The following is a 22,869-nucleotide window of genomic DNA, read 5'->3' as shown; positions in this document are numbered from 1 at the left end:
AGGGAGAAGTATGGAGACTAAGCCACATATGCTTAGTTATTTTCCCAGGTGTACCACCACTGTCCACGGGGCAGTTAATGGGCCAGGATTATGCTTATAGAAAATCTCTCCTCATGGAAACCAAGAGTTATGCGAAAACATTTCCCACTCCAATGTTTCCCAGTTTCCTCGTGTCCATTGCATTTAACTAGTATTCCTATAGATGAGCAGGAGTGTAGTCATCATCCTGAGGGAAGGGAAACGGTTTTCCATCAGGGCAGTCCAGTGCCCATTTTCCAAGGATGTTCCCCAGATACCAACTACTGCACCTCCTGGGAAGGCCTGTTGAACAATTAGATTTTCCCCCAGAAGGTTCTGATATAGATCAAAATCATACACCAATTAAACCAATCCCAAGGGTATTCGGAACACATAGCTGAAAATCAAGTCTTTCCCATTTCTCATTCTAAACTTTTTTTAGAAACATTGTCTAGAGTATAGCATTTCATACCTTCTGCAAAGAGACTAGACAATATTAGAATAAAACTCACTCAATAATATGCCACTATCAACATAGAAATTCTCAAATTTTTAATAGAGAGTCCTTTCTAGCATAAACATCTCAGTGAGAATTTACAGCTCAAGATTAAGTACACTGGCAAGCTTGAGCTAAAGAAATTAAGCTCCAAACTCAAATTTTCTTTCCCTTTTGAATTGCAGTTCAAAGTTTGGTATTCTTAAATAAAAATCTAAAAAGAATCCTCCCTGATTTATTATTCTGTTCATCAGATTTCTTATGTCACCTGGATTGAGGTGTTCTGTCTTGTTAAGCATCACTAGCTATATCATCTTTCCCCAAGTGAGCATCATGACTTCAGGGCATGAATTTGCTAAGGTAATGCCAACTGCTTTAATAAGTAAATACCAAAAGCCAAGCGCTTTAACATGACTAAGTTTATTTCATTGGGTCCATTGTGGATTTCCGGACTACCAGGAGGGGGAGAGTGGTGCTTTCTGATCTATACTGTCATTCAGAGGCCTAAACTGATGAAAGCTAGGCCATCCTCAACTCTTCAACTCATGGCCTCCAAGGTCACCCTGCGCATGCATATCCTAAGGGCAAATCGGGAAGGGTGAAGAAGGCACATCCACAAGTTAACCTCCACAGCCCCTGAGACACACATGGGAGAGAGTGAACACCTGCCCCCTGGATACAAGAGGGCCTGGGAAAGGGAGCCTGTGGCTACATAGCAACACTCCACTGTAGAAGGAAAGGCAAGCCATCTGTTGTCTCTGCCACAGGCTCTAAGAAGCTATTTTATTTCAATAACAAGCCTCTGATCCGCCACACTTTCCAAAGACTTCAGAATTAATGGCACGCAGAGATTACCATCTAGCAGTAGAAAATTTAGAATATAAGGCAAGGTTCAACCCTAAAGCAGTTATCTCAGACAAATTTTGTTTCATAGAACCAAATGCTTAGTGTTGCCAAAGGCCACAAGCAAAATAAAGAATGGTATCTGATGGAAGAAGATGTCTCAGGTTTTAACCTCACCAGGCTATTTATCAGTCCAGACAACTATCCAGAATTCAGAATCTGTGGACTTAAACTCAACTCAGGAACAACTAGCAAGGGCTTAATTTTGGCATTCTGCATTTACCATTTCTGAGGGGATATCCACCTATGCACAAGCTTTTAATTTCCAATTCTCTCTTGAGGGCTGTGTTTCTGGCACTTCATACTAAAAAAGACATAGACTCTACCTAATGACAGAGCCTCCACACTCTTTCAGACTTTCTCCATCTTGTGCCTGAAACAGTATTTCCACTGCTTCTTGCTATAGAATTATTTAGGAAAAAGAAAAGTGGCCCCTGGGGAATGACTTTTCTCTTAGGTAATTAACCAACAGAGAACCAACTGGAGACCACCAGGTGTGGGGACTCTTGGCCTATGGTCCGACCAGGAAAAATTCAAAGCGAGCCCCTCACAGTTGCCTTGTTGGTGTTGAACGCAAATGAAATTTGGAATAGCAGATCCAGTACTACATTCCAAGACCTGGCATCCATAATTTAAGGCTTGAAATTCACTCATGCTTTATAATAAAGGTGAAGACAGCAAACATTATTCTGCTCCAAAATGCCCCCAAAAACCTTAAAGACTTTTTTTTTCCCTTGTGTCTCAGCTGCCCATGTGCAAAACTAAATCCTTCTAGAGCTTAGGCCTACTTCTTCCTTGTAGATTCATTCCAAACAGTCTATTCCCTCTTTTCTCTTCAAATGAAGATGGCTATCTTTAGAAAGATATCTGTGGCCCTTTAGGCCATTTCTGACATGGCATGTTGCTGAGTCCTTCAGCCATCTTTGACTCACTCTCTGTGGAACAAGTTCTCGTGTGTTCGCGTTTTTCTAAAAGTATGATCCTGAGATCTGAATGTGATACTGTAGGTTAGGAATAAATAGAGGAAAGAGATTCTACTGTCACTGTATATAGATTTCTAAGAATCCTGACTGCTTGAATTGGCATCCTTTAACCATTTACGTGTAAAGTTAAACTATTAATTAAAATTTCAAGACTCTTTTAGAAATTCTGATGCTCATGTTCTTAATGCTTGTGTTTTCAATGACTGGGAATGTTTTTGATACCAATTCTGAAAGCATACTAGTTTTGTCAATCCAGACTACTTGTATAACTTCCTGAGCCTCAGTTTCATCTTAGAGTAGGATTATTGTTCCTCCCTATTTTGAATTGATTTGTTAAGGCTACCATAACAGACTACCATAGACTAGGTAGCTTAAACAGCAGACACTTATTTTTCCACAGTTCTGGAGCCTAGAAACCAAGATCAAGGTGTCAACAGTGTAACACATTTCTTCTGAGGCCTCTGTCCTTGGTCACCTTTTCCCTGTGTCCTTACAAGTTCTTCCCTCTGTGTGTCCACATCCTAATCTTGTCTTCTCATAAGGACCCCACTTATATTGAAATAAGGCCTACCCTAATGACCTCATTTAACCCTAATTATTTCTTTAAAGACCCTATCTCCAAACACAGTCAAATTTTGAAACACTGGGGGGTTAGAACATCAACACATAAATTTTGGGAAGATACAATTCAGCCCATAATAAAGGTAATTGTGTAATGAAAGGAAATAGTGCTGGAGTCACACGATATGATGCCTCAATAAATGCTTGTCAAATGCCTGAATCGGATAATGGGCCTCCATCCCCAACCCCCAATCAACTCCTCTCGAAGCTTGTTTGTTTGTTTTTATTGTTGTTGCTGTTATTTGAGGACAGGGACTAAGCCTTAATTATTCCTACATCCCCAAAGAACCTCCATAGACTCATACAAATAGTTGATCAAGGAGTTCCTCCTGAATGAAACTGAAATACATTTCATTGAATCAATCTAATAAGAACCGTGGCAAAGATCCCCGTGTTAGCCATCTTCCAATTCTTTTTTGCTTTCATTATTTTCCATTCTTTCCTCTTTCACAGCCCCTGTTACTGCTCCTCCTTGTCATGTCCCCCAACAGAGCAAACTCATCAAACATCTCCCTATCTTCTAACCTCTTTTTAGCCCTTGCTTTCCTCCTTCCTCCCATGCACTTGCCAAGATGTTGAGTTGCCCTGTGTTGCTGATCAGTGACTAATTTCCTTTTTATCAGGAATAAAGAAACCCTTAATTGCCTCCTGCAATACCACTGGCATAATCCTGACACTAACACATCACAATGAACAGGAGGCCCATTAATAAACATGCAGTGCTGTGAAGAATTTCACTGATCCCTCTCCAGGTCATTAAATCTATACATGTTTGATGGGCAATAAAAGAGAAATGTGGAATGGTAATGGCAGCCGCCGCTGTCCTAGTCTGCCTTAACCACAAGGAAAGTCAGGAAATAGTCCACACATTGTTCTAAATACGTATGCATTCAACTCATTATTACTAATTGTGAATGCCTATGCATATTTCACAGGCAACTGGTTCATAAATAAAACTCGGGCTGAAATTTCAGCATTAAATTCTTTCAACATCAAGTAGGGGCATGGCATCCAGTTTGATTAAACGAGGAGGAGTGGTGTGCTCTAACTAGAAAAAAATTTTTAATGTTTATTTATTCTTGAGACAGTGCGCACGAGCAGGGGAGGGGCAGAGAGAGAGGGAGACACAGAATCCGAAGCAGGCTCCCTATCAGCACAGAGCCTGAAGCGGGGCTCAAACTCATGAACCGTGAGATCATGACCTGAGCTGAAGTCAGTCATTTAACTGACTGTGCCACCCAGGCGCCCCATCTGACTAGAAATGTTTTTGTGTGTGGGTGACTTGGAGGGCAGCTGCTAATCAAAACACATTTCTGTTTGTCACCTTTTATGACATAAATAAAGGATGTTGCCCTATGTTGGTAAGATATTAAGCAAAGTCAGATTCTAATTCCAGAAACAAATCATCAACAAGCCAGTAAAGATAAAACAGCCTCACAAGTTTATCCTTTAAAGCAAAAATCAAAGGAATAATTCATATCGTGTAAGACAGGTCAAAATTACTGTGGACATTTTATTTCTATTTCTTACCTCACAGATAAAAAGTCAAACATAGAACTATACATCATAATGTAGAATAGTTAAAATACCTAACCTTAAGAATCAGCAGATTCTACATCATCCCACAGTGATGGCTAGCACTAAACCAACAGAGACAAAAATACTGCAGTAAACCTTTGACAACGGAACATTCAATGTTTAGATTTCATATACTTTTCAGTGACCCCCAAGTTCCATGGCTTATAGTCATTTTTAATTTTGTGGACCCTGAATTTGAATCACATCCCTTCTCCACCACCCCTCACCAGGAGTCTGATACAATGAAGTAAATCCCAGAACTAGTGAATGTGCCTGGCCGCTGGCCATCTGTTCATTTGGCTATCCCTGATATGCCTGCCCTCTTCTCTCATCTGTAATAACTCTCACAGCATAATTTTTAAAACAAGAAGACAAGGATGACTTATTGGGAGCTAGGAAAGGGGAGTGTAACTCATGTAAACTCTGACCCTGAGGAGAAAACCAAAGGGTAAAGGTGATAACAGAGTGCTGAGAAAGATGTAACATTTGCCATCGAATTGTGATTTGACAGATTCTGCTTAATCAGAGTTAAGTCCAAAATTTGGTTGAAGATCATGACATGAATACACTCACCCTAGCCTTAATTTCAAATCTGAAAAAGATGAAGCCTGAAGCGATTTCAGCGAAAGCTTGGGCCAGAACAAAGGTGATTTATCTGAGTGAGAGAGTATTTTACACAGAGGGTTTTACACCCAGACTCTGGAGCCAGAACACCTGGATTTGTTCCCAAATCCATCACATTTTTATCAGAAGGGGTATCATAATACCTTGAGCATAGCCTCTTTGATAAAAAACATCACTGAAAAGCAACCTGATCCTGATTCACTGAATTCTAGATTCCAATTTCAAGAATACTCTGGCAGACATTGTTGGTACCTTTCCCATATCCCCTGAGTCCTTCCCTGATGTCACCTGCAACTTTGATGGCTAGTTCCTATATACCAATGACTATGGGCCCTACCTCAAGTTCTGTGTCTCTGGCTTTCTATGTCCACCAGAGCATTCTCAGCCAGGAGCTGGAAGTGACAGCATGCTAGAAACAATTCTCAACCAATGAAGGACAGCATATCTCAAATAATTATACTAGCTGCCTTCTGTTCAGTGCACAATTCTACATATGTTCTTTTTTTATTGTTATTTTAGAGAGAGAGCATATGTGAGGTGGGGAGAGGGGCAGAGGGACAGAGGGAGAGAATCTTAAGCAGACTCCATGTTCAGCACAGACCCCCGAGAGGGGGCTTGATCCCACAACACTGACCTCATGACCTGAACCCAATCAAGAGTCGGGCACTCAACTGACTGCTGAGCCACCCAGGAGCCCCAGTTCTAGGTATGGCCTTAACAGTATCTTAGAAAGTTCCCTGCAGGATTAAAACTTGGTTCCCCAAAATAGTAGCCAGCTCATTAAAACAGTCTTGATTGGCTTCCCTCTCTCCTCTGTCTCACTTCCTACTCCCTCACCATATTTCCTAAGATTTTCTCCCCAAATAATACATTTACACCCAGATGCTCGTCTTGAGGTCTGCTTTTGGAGAAAATCAAACTAAGATACAAGTGAAGTACAGAAGTCTCCCAGCTTTGGGAAATCCCATACTCTCTTTCTCCCCCACAGTGCAAAATTTACAGTGAAAGACTAATAACCAATACCAAGACCTTATATTTCTCAAAAAGGTAAGCCTTACATTCACTCTTATACATGTGACTAAATCACAAATCCATACTTCGAGATAAAAAGCTACCCTTGTGTGCAGTCTAAACTGAACCTAACCAAAAGGTTGCCATAAAATTTTTTATTGTCTCCTCTTCCAAAATTAGCTACCCACAAACAGTTATCAAAAAGTCCCATCTTTTCTCTTTCTATATCTTACTAGTAGGGTAATGATGGATATGAATTGGGGTAAAATCTGGGAAAGGGGTATTTGGCCAGTATGTATGTATGTTAAAGGTAAGCACTCTAAACCTGAAAACAGTGTCTGTGTCTTCAAAACAGGGATAATGATGGTACCCACATGAAATACTTAATGTGAGGATTAAATATGATCATCCATGGTAGCTGTTAGCAATGTCTGGAAAATAGAAAGCTCTAGATTGAAGCTATCTATATCATTAATATTATTATTAAAATGGAGAAATGGGGTCAAGGGGATTGTTTAACCAGTTCAATTATTCTTATTACATTTTTTTTGTAGGAATTGCCACACTGCTCCAATTCTGAGATGTAGATTTCTTCACACTGTAATGTTTCTAAAATCTGGATATAATCCCACCTTTGATGTGCATATTTGATATGCTGAAATGTTTTTTGTTTCTCTGACAAACTCTTTTTACATTGATGGTGCATCTTATAATCAATAGCATCTTAAAACTGAATATTAAAAAAATATCCAAAAGGAGAGTATTATGGTACATCCTATTAATGCTGTTGAAATACTGAAAAACCCAAAAAAGTTTTGTGATCTGTCACTGACACATATAAAATGCCTACTGTTCTTGAGGTATGATTGTGTCATCGATATCACAACTCTATGTGTGCTGGCTGATGTTTTAAGCCAAATAATTCACAGTTCAAAAGCAGACTTTCTATGAGATATTAGCCTATAGTTACACATAAATTTCAATAAATGCATTATTTTATAACCCATTTGTGAAAAAATGCTTATTTGGCACATAGGAGTTCAAGTTTAAATGAAGTCCAATGTCTACAATCTCTAAGTCAGTAGCAAGTAATAGGGTAGGATCCCATTCCTTTAGCATATTTTGAAATTTTTTATAAGCAATCACTGTTTTATATCTGATTTAGTTGAAAACTGGTGAGAAACCTGGGTAAATTATTTACTTAAAAAACAAAGTACATGAATAATCATCTAGACTTTGACAAAACTCAATGATCCATTCCTTCTACGGACAACCTTAAAGAAGAGTGATATCTCGGATAATCACACTCACATGAAAATGACTTCCAGGAGTGCCTGGTTGGCTCAGTCAGCAGACCATGTGACTCTTGATCCCCTGGTCATGAGTTCAAGCCCCACACTGGGCATGGAGCCTACTTAAAACCAAACAAACAACAACAACAACAACAACTTTCAAACAGTTGTTCCATTCCAAATTTCCCTACAGATAGACAAACCTCCTATTGTTTATTTAAAAAATGTTTCTATTTAGGGGCACCTGGATGGCTCAGTAGGTTGAACATCCGACTTCAGCTCAGGTCATGAACTCACAGTTTGTGTGTTCAAGCCCCATGCTGAGCTCTGCACTGACACCTCAAAGCCTGGAGCCTGCTTTGGATTCTGTCTCCCTCTCTCTGCCCCTCCCCCACTTGCACTCTGTCTCTGTCTCTCAAAAATGAGTAAATGTTAAAAAAAAAAAATGTAATGTTTCTATCTATGATATATGTTTAAACTGTGTTAAAAAGTTTGGAAGAACTGTCTCAAAAAAAAAAGCAGACTGACAAGAACACCTAAGCTTTTGCAGCTCTCAGCTTCTTTGACTTTGAATATAAAGATCTTCACAATGTGTAAGTCTTATGAACAAGTGGTAAGGGAAAGTGGGTAAGTCCCCCAGAGAAAGGAAAGCAATTGGAAATGGAAAGTTCTAGAAACAGGGCGAGCATGGTCTAACTGAACAAATTCTAGACACGGGAAAAACATGGAAAGTTATCACTGCCTTATTACAAGAATAGTTTCTAAGAAAACTCAGAGGGACCACTAAGGAATTTTACTGAATTCTGATTCTGCAGATGTGGCTAAAAAGCTGATCTCTACAGATGAACAGTTAAACTTTTGACCACTCTCCATCTACACACATACTAATAACTTTTAACACCAAAGTAAACATGCAGCCAAGCTGCCTGAGTTTGAATCCTGGCTATGCCACTTTCTAGCTGTGTGACCTTAGGGAAACTACCCAGCTTCTCTGTGCCTCAGTTTCTTCACCTGTAAAATTGATACTAATATATTATCTATCTCATAGGGTTGAAATAATTGAATAAATCAATATATAGTACCTGATGCATTCAAAGCACTCAGTGGTTTATATTGTTCAATGTATAGATGTTTTGTTCCTTTACATTTTGCTTCAATTGGTATCTTCTTTTACAGTTTATCAGCATTTGCAAATAAGCAACTATTAATTCATATTAATGCTGGAAAATAATGAATAGGTAATCCTTTGGAAACATAATACATATAGCATGGCCATGTCTCAAAGTATTAATCTAATTGCGTTCTAGATATTTCCCTCCCCCTTTCTCTTGCTTGTAGCAAAGGGCTACTTTTTCTCATCAAACATACTAAAGTGGAAAAAGAGATTCAAATTAGCATTTAGAACAAGTACCAGAGAAAGATTCTGGTCACATCCAGAGTGCCTCCAAAAAGACTAGCCAAGTCTGGGCAGGAGGAAAAGGGAGACAGAAGGATGATGTTTCAAACAGGAAACAAAGGAAAGACCAGAGGGATGAGAAGTCCAAAGTAGGAAGGAGCTGAGAACCTTTATCAAAGATGAGACAAAAATAAAGAAGAAGGGCCTCTGAAGGCCCTCCATCATGGACCATCCCCTCATTGTCCCATGAGGTCCCTCTCCTGGACTCTACACTTAAGAAAACTCCTCCCTGAGCCTCCATGTGCCATATCCTATTGCTCTCCCAATAGGATATGGCACATGGAGCCGAAATCCCTTCCCATTTCTATACCATATTCCATGGACCCCACTGTCCCTAAGCCATTTCCAGAGCCTATACCCAGCCTCTTACCCAAGTAGACCCAAGGGAAGATGCTTGCATGGATATGGTCAGAGTTTGGATTTACAGGCTAAGATGTCAATAGGAATGTACCTGAAGCCCCTCACCATGGAAGATGGAGCTGGGAGTGGAGAGGGAAGGCAGGGCCAGATGCAAGTCAATGCTTGGGACTGTATCTTCTCAGGCTGCAGGATTCTCGTGTGGAACTCCAAAGAGTATGACAAGTCTCAATTAGAATCAGGACTTCTAGGTTGCCAGGGGCTGGTGAGAGAGGAAAATGAGGAGATGTTGGTTAAAGGCTACAAACTTCCAGTTTGAAGAGGAATACGTTCTGGGGATGTAATGTACAATGTGGTATACTTGTATACTTGAAAGTTGCTAAGAGATTAGATCTTAAATGTTCTCACCATAACAAGAACAACAAAATGGCAATTATGTGAAGTGACGGATGTGTTAACTAACATGCAATTATGCGTGTAAACATTCTGCAATATATAGACACATCAAATTATCACACTGTATATCTTAAATTTACACAATGTTATATATCAATGAAGCTTAAAAGCAGATAATATGATAGAATACATTTTATTTACCACTTTGCCAACTTGATGTGTAGCTTTTAAATACTTTGACTTATGGGGCACCTGGGTAGCTCAGTTGGTTGAGAGTCCGACTTCAGCTCAGGTCATGATCTCACGGTCTGTGAGTTCGAGTCCTGCATCAGGCTCTGTGCTGACAGCTCAGAGCCTGGAGCCTGATTTGGATTCTGTGTCTCCCTCTCTTTCTGTCCCTCCCCTGCTTGCACTCTGTCTCTCAAAAGTAATAAAAAAATTTTTTTTTAATTTTTAATATTTTGACTTATGGTCAAGATATGGGCCTTCATGTGTATTCTTGCTCTGGGTCCCACAAATGTTAGGGTCATGCCCTGTGAGTAGAAAGGGGATGGCCCTGCCCCTGTCACACGCATATTGTAAGTTTCTGCAATGTAATCGAAGGGGATATATCACAAGAGTGAAAGTGCCAAAAGGCAAGTATCATATCTGCTTTATCCATCGCTATAAACCAAAGGTAAAATAAAGCCAAGAGGTCAAACCTGGCCTGCTCTCTGGTTTTGTATGGCCTGTCAGCTAAGAGAGGTTTTTACATTTTAAATGGTTGAAAAAAATCAAATGAACAATACTTCATGGGAATTAAAAATTATATGAAATTCAAATTTCAGCATTCATAAATAAAACTTATAAGCTACACTTATTTAGGTACCATCCATGGCTGCTATGATGCCACAATGGCAGAGTTGAATTGTGACCTGCAATCTTTTTTTTTTAATGTTTATTTATTTATTTTTGAGGCAGAAAGAGAGAGACAGAGACAGAGAAAGAGGGAGACAGAGAATCCCAGGGAGGCTCCACACTGTCAGTGCGGAGCCTGAAGCCTGATGTGGGGCTTGAACCCACGAACCATGAAACCATGACCTGAGCCAAAATCAAGAGTCAGACGCTCAACTAACTAAGCCACCAAGGAGCCCTGTGACAAGCAATCTCATAGCCCGCCAGCCTAAATTACCTGCATTCTTGTCCTCCACAGAAAAATTTGCAGATTCCTGCTATATTCCCAGTGCTTCTTAGAAAATCTCATATATAATTGGTTTTCAATAAATGTTTATTAAATAAATGAATAAAAGGATGAATTAATGTCCCCTCCCGGGGATTCATCTGAATCACTCTCAGGTGTCAGAACTGCATCTCTTCTCAGAGGGCTGGGCTATATTGTCACATAGTGACATATGCCACTCGGTAAAAACTTGGTACATTTACCAAGGCTCAGGGCCCAGTGACTTTATGAAGATTGCAGGCTCAAACTCGGTTAGTTCTAAAAAGAAAGAGAGAGAACCATCTCTCAGGAATGGGACTCAGGGAGTCAGAACACCCATTCATTAATTTATATTATAAACTACAACTGTTATTCCCACCAGAATACTATTATATTCTTCCTGTATTGGAAAACCAACCTGGAAGAACATTATGAATAGGATATTAGCTGCTTCAGTGAATTAGTGGCATCAGACTGGATTGCCTGTTGTATTTGTTTCCACAAGAGTTAGAGGTTATTCTGTGTGATCTGAGCCTCCTTTTCCCCTGGTCAATGCTTCGATGAGAATTACCAGCACTTACTGACGGATATCTCCCTTGTCTCTGCTCCCACGCTGACCTACCTCCCCTCATTAATTACATGTGCTTATTCCATCACCTTACAGTCAATTCTAGGAGGCCTGGGAGTCATTCTGACTTAAGTTGACTTTGCCTATGTCTACTATAATTTATTATATATGTGTCAATTTTATAGATTAACGTAAAATAGGAAAGATTATTTTCCAAGTTCTGGCAAAGGAATGAGAGAAATAAATAACTCACTACCCTATGCCTTATACTGTCAAATACTAATGTAACAGACACACATGTTGTGTGTGTGTGTCCACATATGACACATTTGCCACATGTGTATGAACAAGAGCTTGCACATTTTTAATTACTCTGCATATACATGTACAAGAGTATTTTGTTGCCCTTGGCATTGAGGTTCTCAAGGGATTAATACTGGAGTTATACAAACTACAACAACCAACTTTAAAAAGGAAAAAAATATTACAGCTGCTATAAATGGTGTGTTAATAATTATAAAGTGCCATAAGTGTTTTTATAAGTAGCAAATTACACTTAGAACACCAAATGATGATAAAATCATTGCAGGACAAGCCAAGGCATTTAAGCAATTATTTAACTGCAGTGATGAGCTAAATGCAGCTCCATATTTAAAAGCAGCCAACATGAAAAATAATTTTAAATAACTTCAGCTAAAATTTCCCAGTGCTTTCCGTGTGCCACACATTTTATGCATATTGCCTTGCATTTAAATTCTCACTGGTTTATGATACAAATACCAGCATTTTCTTTACTTTTCCTAGTAAGAAAACTGAGGCAGATACTGTGAAATGATTATGTTTCTAGTGCTAGATTCAGACTGTCTCCATTTATAATACCAAATTTACTTTTAAATTATTAAATTTACCACCACTTACTGTGTCCTGTTAAGTAAGTTAGTGACCCTCTCTGGCCTCCAAATTTCTCATTGGTGAAATGAGATATTTGTAACTGACTCTTAGTGTTAGGCAGTTAGTTAGGCATGAAGGAGAAGGGATAAAGCAGGTGCTGGCGACACCCATGGAGCCACACCCCCAGCTCCCAGAGGTTAACAGCCATACCTTCCAAGCAGCCTCCAAGGGCTAACAGAACAAGAAAGGCCTAGCCACTGAGCCAGCTCAAAAGCCACCAGGGACTTCCAGGAGCTGAGCATGTGCACAAAAGGTGCAACTTGCCCTTACGTATCTTTAAGGTCACAACAAAAGCTCACTGACACTCATAAATATACAATACATAAATAAATACAAGTATAACAGAATGTATCATGGGTAGGCTCATGCGCAGAAGCCAAAGTGTTTTGTAACCACCAGCCGTCAATCAAAAACGTCAATCAAAGCCAAATTTATCAGAAAGCACACTTAAAAGGGTGCAGCTAGAGCTTCCCAGTGCCGTTGCCACTCTTGCTCCGGCAGTGATCTGCTTTCACTCTTGAAAGTGTACTATACTTATCTATTCAATAAACTCTATCTCCCCATTCTGGTCTCAGGTCTCCAACTCTTTGGTGCATCTGAGACAAGAACCGAACGACTCGGTAACATTAACATCGTCATTTAAGCCAAAATTAGATAAAAAGATAAAATGGTGAAATAATCAGTAGAACATCTGGCACGTAATACTCAGTTTGATGTTGTTAATAGAAAAATGAGGTAGCAGGATGAAGTCACAAAATCTGCAGGTTACAGGGCAAGACTAGGACCTGGGTTCATTTCATTCAAAATCCAGCGCTCTTAGTGCCTACATTCTAACGTGTCTGTTTACTGAACAACTGATGAGGCTACATTAAATGATCTCTATTATTTAATTAATAAAATTAAATTAATTTTAATTAATAAAAGAGTCTAGTTTAATTAATAAAAGAGTCTATTCTTCTTCTTCAAAGACCCCAAGATGGCTTTTAGTTTTCTTCCCCACCCCCCACCCAAAATCAATGCCTACAAGAGAAGAGGAAGGATGTGTATGTTTTCCTTGGGTAGACTCTACAAAAGGCAGCCCACATTGAGGTGCCTGGCTGTGTCCTGCCCAACAGAGTGAGCAGCCTTACAGATGAGGGGTCTTAGTATCAGGCAATTATCAGGTGCACCACTGGAAGGAGGGGGTTGCTGAAGGTGAGCTGCCACAGTGACAATCAGAAGTCAAGACAGCACCACACAGGGCACTAGCTGATTAAAAAATCTTTTGCCCCTTTTCTGTAATTCTTTTCCACCCACAGCACTCTCCCAACCCCACACACCACTGATGGGTCCCAATTGACAGACTGAGTCAGGAAAACAGGAATGGAAAAGCAGACCATACCTGCCTTCCCAGGGCACATCCTACCAGGGATCAGGCCAGGGCTGGGAGAGGGAAACGAAAGTAAGATAGACAAGGGAGCTAACTTCTTTTTTCTTCCTTTTATTTTTTTATTTTTAAAATTTTTTTTAAGTAGGCTCCACACCCTATGTGGGGCTTGAAATCATGATGCTGAGATTAAGAGTTGCAGGCTTTATCCACTGAGTCAGCCAGGCACCCCACGAGCTGACTTCTAAATTAGTCTGGAATGAGTATTTTATACCCTAAAGTGGCTAGAAAGTTATGGAATCCCTCTCTAGAAGTCATTAACAAGCAGGAAAGGAGAATCATTACATATCACAGAAGGCACTAACTACAGAAAAACAAAACTGTTTCATGCTTACATCCCACCCAATTCAGGCAGTTTAATTAACTGATGGATAATATATTTTATATACTTTATATATGGTTTATAGTTTATATGGTTTTATAAAATAATCAGTGTGTTCCTTTGTTTAGTGTTCTTGTTTCCCACTAGACTATAAGCTCCACGGGGGCAGACGTCACTTCCCCAGTAGCAGCTCAGCACTGACACACAGGGTCCCTCTCACTGATATTTGTTAAATAAAATTTTTTTTGATTTAAAAAAATGTGAATGTGTATAGAAGTTAACTCTCCTGAATTTTCATTGTAAAGTTTTCAATAACTGACCTTAACAATCAAAAGTATGCTTTGTCACATCCACATATGAAAGATGCCCTAATTACCAGATTAATCGATTAAAAAATTAGACTTTGAAGCATGAAAAAAAGTTGGGAGGAAAAAGAGAGAGAGAGAGAGAATCTTCTGCTGGAGGATTCATTTCCTCTGGAAATGCCTTTTTAAGTATAAGTTCAATATTCCTTGGAAGGAGAGGACTATGGAAAAACAGCATAGAGTTAATCCAATGGAAAGAAAGCCTCCCAAAAGTGGCTGGTATTTGTTTCAGAGAAAAGGCAGATGGGGTGGGGGGTGGAGGGAGTTACTTTTTTCTGTACTTCTCTCTTCTCCTTACGTCTCTCAAGGTGATATTTCATCCCAGAGTGATCGAAGTCCCTGAAATTTCAAGAACAAGCAGGCCTTCTTTTACAAGCAACAGTAAAAAATTTTGAGCAGCTAAGCATGTTACTAGGGAATTAATAATAAATCTGTACAGATTGATATTCCCCTGAGATAAAAGGAAAGAGAAAATATTAAAAAACCGATGCTTCTGGCAAATGAAAAACTAATGGAGTGTATATCTCTCCGGGGAGAGAGGTACTCTGCACTTGCTTTCATTCCCAAGACTGAAGCCTATCACGTGGGCTAACGGGCAGGGTGCTGGTGTCCCGTCCATGATGCTGTGACAGAATAACCCCGACCCAAACAAATAGCATGGTGCAGAAAGAACCCAATAGGCTTAGATTAGAATGACAGTTCTACCATTTCTCAGCTGTGTGACCTCAGTCATATAACCTAATGTCCTTGAGCCTCAGTCTGCAACAAAAAGGAGAGATAATGTCTACTTTATAATGTAAGAAGGATTAAACAAGAACACAGGCATATTGGTTAGGATCTAGTAAGGATCAGTAAGCTTTCGATTCTTTCCCTGTACTGTAGTACATTTTTCCAGTTAACTTTACCTTGACCCAAAAGAGCCTTTTACTCACATAAACTACTTACTAACTCATGTACTACTCTATTTTAATAACAATTCAAGATCCATAACTTCAGAAAGTCTTCCTTACCCAATTTTATCATATTAAATTCAACAGACATTAGTTCCTTGACATTGTTGATCATGCTACTTGGGTTCTATCTCCTTCCACAAGCCCCACATCACCACTGGCATTAGCATTGGATTATAAGAGCTGTGAAGCCAACGTATATATTTTTTCACCATTAAACCCCAGCATCTAACACAGAACCTAGCTAGCACTGTGTAGGTATTCAGTAGATATCTGTTCCCTGAATGGATGAATGTAAGATGTATTCATCGAGACAAGCAACTGCTGTCATCAAACAACTTCGATATCCCAGTGTCTTAGGCCGATGTGGGTCAGCATGCGGCTGGGCTCTGCACAACCATTCAGACACTGGGATCTTTTCATCTTGCTTTTCCACTTCCTCCAGAGCCTCTGAATCCTCCACTGAATCTTCTACATCCAACCAGCAATTAAAGAAAGAGAGAACCTATAAGGATTTTCAGGGAGATTTAGGAAGCCAGGTCCAGAAGTAACATCTATCACTTCCCCTCACATTCCATCAGCCAGAACTCAGGCATATGGGCCCAATCACCAGTAGAGGAAGCTGCATAATGTAATACAACTATGTCCCCAGAAGGAAGAGGGGGACTCTAGCCAGAAAATCACACTTAATAGGTCAGTCTATATGCACTGAGGGACTAAGTGATCAACATTAGGAATTAGACAGGCATTTGTCATCCAGCAATAACAGTCAAGGTTTGGGAACAATATTCTAAGAGCCAGACAGGCTTGGGGGGAAAGGGAATAAACAGAGTGGAAGAAACTAAAATCCAAAATAAGAGGCTAGGACTGAAAATCAATACAGAGATTCTACAACTCCAAGGACAGTGGCCAGTGTCATAGTTCACTATCACCAAATATCAATACCAAACCAATGGCAGCAAAGCTAGCTAAGTTACACCTGCTTCAAGTCCATCATATTCTGGAAACTGAAGCAGTTGAGTTTCATGGGAGACCAATGTGCCTCAGTATGCAGAATTAGGCAGAGACTGTCAGTAATACCAACAACTGATGAAAGAGGGGTCTATAAGCCCTATTCACTAGAGATGATTGGGAAAGATATGGATCCCTCAAAACCTTAAGCCTCTGTATTCCTCATTCTATTATACACATGTAGACCAAGGGGAAGATTCTAAAAAGGTGATGCTTTTCTGGAAGGAACTTGTCTTATCTTAGTTCAGACTGCTATAAAGAGATACCATAGACTGTGTGACTTAAACAACAAGCATGTATTTCTCCCAGTTCTGGAGGCTGGAAGTCTGAGATCAGAGAGTCTCAGCACAGTTGGGTTCTGGTGAGAATCCTGATCCTAATTACAGATGACCATCTTCTTGCTGTGTCCTCACATGGTAAAGAGTAGAGAGAAGAAAATTCTCTCCTGTCTCTTCCTATAATGGCCCTGATCCTGTTATGGGGCTCCAGCCTCATGATCTGATTACCTCCCAAAGGCCCTGCCTCCAAATACCCTCACATTGGGGATTGGCTTCAATATACAAATTAGGGGAGCAGAATGCCTGGATGGCTCAACCAGTTAAGCATCCAGCTCCTGATTTCAGCTCAGGTCATGATCTCACACTTCATGAGATCAAGCCCTGCATCAGGCTCTGCTCTGACAGCATGGATCCTGCTTGGGATTCTCTCTTTCTCTCTCTCTCTCTGCCTTTCCGCTGCTCTCTGTCTCTCAAAATAAATAAATCAAAATATATTTTTGATAGATAGATAGATGATAGATAGATAGATAAAAGGAAAGAGAAAATATTTTAAACCGATGATTCTGGCAAATGAAAAACTAATGGAGTATATATCTCTCCGGGGAGGGAGGCTTGGGATTCTCTCTCTCTCTGCTCCTTCCCTGCTCACTCTCTCTCTCTCTCTCAAAATAAATAAATTTATATATATATATATATATATATATATATATATATGTGTGTGTGTGTGTGTGTGTGTATGTGTGTGTGTGTGTATATATATATATATATATATATATATATATACACACACACACACACATATATATATATATATATATATATATATATATATATATATATATATATATTATGAGGGGCATTGGAGGGGGGGGGGCATACAAACATTCAACTGACAGCAGGCCTTACCCTGGAGGACAGGTACAAGATCCCTGCATTTGCCCAGGAGGCAGGGGCCTGAATCTCCAGCCCTCTTGCTGCTGCGACATCCTTGCCTGTACAAGGAGGTCCAGTGCCCCCTGTGGGATTGCCCTGAAGCACTGCCCTTGACAGGACAATGACAAGACAATTCTCCATTCTCACTTTCAGGTTTCCCTTTTCAGCACATTTTCCCCCTGCCAAGCATAGTAATTAGTGCTTCTTTGTGGGCTTAATTGTAAATTTGTTTTGATTAATTAGCCTCAGAGCTGACTTGGCAGTTATTGAGACATTGGAGAGAGTTTTGGATTTATTTTGTGTTCAGACCCCCCATACTCTCTGGGATTCTTCTCTCTGTTAGCAGCAAAACTTCAAGTTCAAAACTGTCTATGTTAGAAAATGCTTTATGTGTCTAATTAACTATTTGTCACTTTGAGGTAGGTACAAAGATAAAATCTCACCATCCTGTGTAAGGTGATGGATGTGTAACTTTTTATAGTGCCATGGACCAGGGAACTCAAAAATCAATTTCTAGACTTGGGAACAATGACAAAATTGTCTAATATATTAATTTGTGCTGTGACACATTACTCATGATGTACCCTTCCAAATGGTTCCTCAAAATCTTAAAGCCTCCTCTTCTACTGAAATTTTCTTAGGTCTCTACCTCCAGAAATCAATGTGAAACTGAAGCTGGTAATATTTAGCCCAGCAGAGCAGAGCCGAGAGTCACAATAAGATTTGTGGGAACAGAGTCCAACCAAGAAACTGAAGACCCTAGAATCCAATCTTATCCCTGACACTAAGTAGCTGATTAGGACCCCCAGATATCCATCTGAAATGAACGTAAGTAAAATAGGGAATATTTTAGCTCATGTAACTGAAAAGTCCAGGGATTGGTCTTCTGACATAGCTAAATCAAAGAGATCGAACCATGTTGCCAAGGCTCTATGTCTCTCTCTCTCCTGTATTTGGCCTCTCTTTACTTTCTATATTGGCTTTATTCTGCAGATAGTGTGTTCAAGGTAGCTAGGGCAGACAGCTAACAGCAGCCCCAGGTATACATGGGCCTTACAACTCTCAGTCTCATTAAAAGATAGTTTTTCTCTCTTTGAACATACAAAAGCAAAATTTTACATTAGTCTCTGATTATCTAATTTGAATCATAGGTCCACCCCTGAACCATTCACTGTGGTGAAGGGACAAAAGAATCTGAACCATGCAGTTTCTTTCTTATACACTTCCTGCAGTAAGAAAGAAGGAGGGGAGGGGATCAAAACACAGTGATAGAATCATCATCACCACATGCAGTGGAAAAACGTGGTCCAAGAAATGAAAGATCAGGTCCTATTACCAGACACGAAGGATAGAATAGACAAACAAACAAACAACAACAACCAAAGAAAACAACACAAATTTGCTACATAACTTATTTAAACCATCACTTATTTTATCTGGAAAATATGCATAAGAATATCTCTATTCACATTGCCTGGAAGTATAAAGGTAAAGCACAAAAACATGCCTCAAAAAAAGGACTTTGGGGAGCAAATATTTGTTAGATGCTTTAAAAAAATAAATTACACCTCTTCTACACTGCTATTGAATGTATAAATTTGTATCAACACTCTGGAAAACAATTTGCATTGTCTTGTAAAACTGAACATTCATAAACCCTACAATCCAGAAATTTCCCTCCTAAGTATCAGAGACAAAGCGACTGCATTCCATCTGCTCTCCTGCAGTTCTCACCCTCCCTCTCCTGCAGTAGGTTTGGCCATATGGCTACTTTAGGTAGAGGAAGTGTGGCTAGAAATCATCTGTCACTTGTGGGAAAAGGCACCAAAAGGCCCAGTACAGCTCCACAGTGTCCCTGTTTCCCAAATGGGCAAAGGAGGTCTCACAGTCTTCAAGATGCATCTAATGGTGCATAATAACGTAGCCTCTGTCAGCCTGAGTCCCTGAGACTCCCCCACCAAAGTCAACCTTTGTTGTGTTAGGCCATCTATGTCTAGGGGTTAATTTGTTATCACAGCATAATCTGCTTATCCTGTCTGACAGTTCTCAAGAGAAACTTCTGCACATGTACAAGATGATCATAGCAGCACAGTTCATAATAGTAAAAACGTTCGTGCAGCCCAAATTCCCAATGACAAACATGATAGATAAAAAAATCATGGGATATTTGCACAGCAATAAAATATATTGTTACAGGCAACATGATATATGAATGTTAACAACATAAGGCCAAGTGAAAAAAGCAAGTTGGGGAAGACGCCGTAAAGTTTGATACATACCCTTTTATAAGTTTAAAAATAGGCAAAGGAAAATATATTATTTAGTCCTACAGATATACATGGTTTTTGTTGTTGTTTTTTAAGCAAGAAGAACATCACAAAAATCAGTATGTTGATTACTCCAGGAGGTGACATGGGAGATGGGAGAGGGAAGAACACACAGGTGAATATAGAGTTATTGGTAGTTGCAGTGGACTGAATACTGGTTTGGTTTGGTTTGGCTTGGCTTGGCTTGGCTTGGCTTGCCTTGGTTTGGTTTGGTTTGGTTTGGTTTGGTTTGTTTTGGTTTGGTTTGATTTGGTTTGGCTTGGCTTGGCTTGGCTTGGCTTGGCTTGGCTTGGCTTGCCTTGGTTTGGTTTGGTTTGGTTTGGCTTGGCTTGGCTTGGCTTGGCTTGCCTTGGTTTGGTTTGGTTTGGTTTGGCTTGCCTTGGCTTGCCTTGGCTTGCCTTGGTTTGGTTTGGTTTGGCTTGGCTTGGCTTGACTTGGCTTGCCTTGGCTTGCCTTGGCTTGCCTTGGTTTGCCTTGGTTTGGTTTGGTTTGGCTTGGCTTGCCTTGCCTTGCCTTGGTTTGCCTTGGTTTGGTTTGGTTTGGTTTGGTTTGGCTTGGCTTGGCTTGGCTTGGCTTGACTTGGTTTTAGGAGGATAAAGATAATTTGGAGCATGACACTGGAAACCACAGAATCTTATCAAGGGAACCAATTACTGCAACTTTCAATTTTCAAACTTTTATCCTCTATATAGAAGGGGCAGTCATTGGCAAAACCAGGAAACTGTTGGAGTCTCTTTGGCTAACCAGTCTCCTAAAGGGGTGCCCTTTCCCCCTTGTATTAGTCCCCTGAACCTCCTATCTTTAAGATACCTTTTACCTTCATATTCTCTCCATTCTGTCACCTACCAAAACATGGTTTTAACAACAAGCTGGAACCGCTTTTCCCTATGATGTGTTCCACTTCTCCCCACTCTCTAAACACTGTCCCAGGGCAATCTCAACAAATATGCCTTCAACAGCCCATATATGCTGACAAATCCCAAATGTACACAATTCTCTTCTGAGCAACAGAATTGTAATTCTGCCCATTTGTCATCTCTGTTTGGTGTCTGACAGACCCTTTAATTCAAAACAGACAATATGCACTTTTTAACTCTTCCCAAAATGCTATGCTTCCTCCTACTTCCCCCTTTTGGATCAGTGCTACTGCTAGGTACCCAGTTTCCAGAACCCTGGTTCTGGAGTTAATCCTAGGCAATTTCCTATCTATAGATACCTGAGCTAATGTTGTTACCTTTCCAAAAAGACACCAGCAGCAGCATCCAGGGTAAAAATGAATGACTAGAGAAGATATAAGGACTATTCTTGAAGACATGTGAATCAATTCAAAGAATCCTCATGAATAATGGAGGGAGTGTGGATATTAAAAAGACCAGGTTCTGTGTTAATAACTATATTTGTAGTTAATCAAATCTGAGTTAATCAGATTTTACCAATAGACTGGTAAGACCTAGAAATAGTCAAATTACATAGTTTGGATGTCTGTTTCTTCTGCTATAATGTAAATCTCTGGAAAGTGTGAGCTGAGTTTTATCATTCTTCACTTTCTCTGTGCCTATGGTGCGTCTCAATATATAGTAGATACTTGACACTGGTTACTATTTATTTTTTTAATTTTTACTGGCTACATTTTAAAGCATTTTTTAAATGTTTATTTATTTTTGAGAGAGGAGAGAGAGAGGGTGTGAGTGAGGGAGGGACAGGGAGAGGGGGGGACAGAGGATCTGAAGCAGGTTCTATGCTGACAGCAGAGAACCCAATGCAGGGCTTGAACTCCCGAACCTCGAGATCATGACCTGAGCTGAAGTCAGACACTTAACCAACTGAGCCACCAAGGCACCCTTCAGTGTTGTTTTTGAAACCAGGTTCATTCACTTATCTTGTGGGCTTCCACATTTAGATCAGGTCATTTCCTTTATGCTATAAGAACCAATGTCTGATGTTCGTTGTGGTGACACTTATAAAGCCAGCCAGTGGACCATAATGAGGCCTGAAGTCAATAAATAAATAATGTCTGAAAAGAACAGTGAAAGCACAACTTTTGCCCACCAGTCACTACTGACTGTGAAAAGAACGCTGTGCCCATGGCAACCCGGCAGCTGAACTCCGATGGTGAGGGTTTTTTTCTAATCTTGGAAGGGGGGCAGATGTGCATTCACCCGCCTACCATACTTAATAATAACTTCTAAATCTGGTATTTCCTGATAATACAACAAGCTTATAAAACAGCTTTCATCCAAGACCTTAAGAGGCCTCAAATCAAGCAAGTATTATCAGCATTCGAAAGATAAGAAAACCCCCAAAGATTATGCAATTTGCCCAAGGTCAGACAGAAAAACTTACTAAAGCAAAAATACAGCTCAAGGCAACCAAGTCCCAGTCAGTTGTTCTAATTAGACAGTCCTCTCCTGGGCTGAGCCTGAAGCTCTGCCTTAAGTTCTCACAAACCTCCAATGGATCAGCTGAAGTCCGGGGAATGTTCCCAGAGGGCAGCGGTGCTTAATTGAACACCTTGCAACTTGCACGATTCTGTTATTAGTCTCATTAATTAGTTTAAAGCGTTTCTCACAAAACAAATTCTCAAAACACACGGAAATTAAGGATCTCCCTCTTGTTTTATAATCTCATAAATTAAGACATTAGAAAAAAATTATAATTGAAATGAATGTATCACATTTCCACTTACAACTCGACAGAAAATAAAGCTACCAGTTGTACCAGGTTAGGGTAACTTGAAAGATTCTGAGGCTTCAGAGGCCATCCACAGACACTCCCTTCACGGTGCAGAGCATTCCGAGTTAAGCG

The sequence above is a fragment of the Panthera pardus genome, unplaced genomic scaffold, assembly GCF_024362965.1.
Source record: "Panthera pardus isolate Hobbes unplaced genomic scaffold, ASM2436296v1 HiC_scaffold_13, whole genome shotgun sequence".
NCBI classification, from domain to species: domain Eukaryota; kingdom Metazoa; phylum Chordata; class Mammalia; order Carnivora; family Felidae; genus Panthera; species Panthera pardus.
This window is presented reverse-complemented; position numbering follows the sequence as displayed.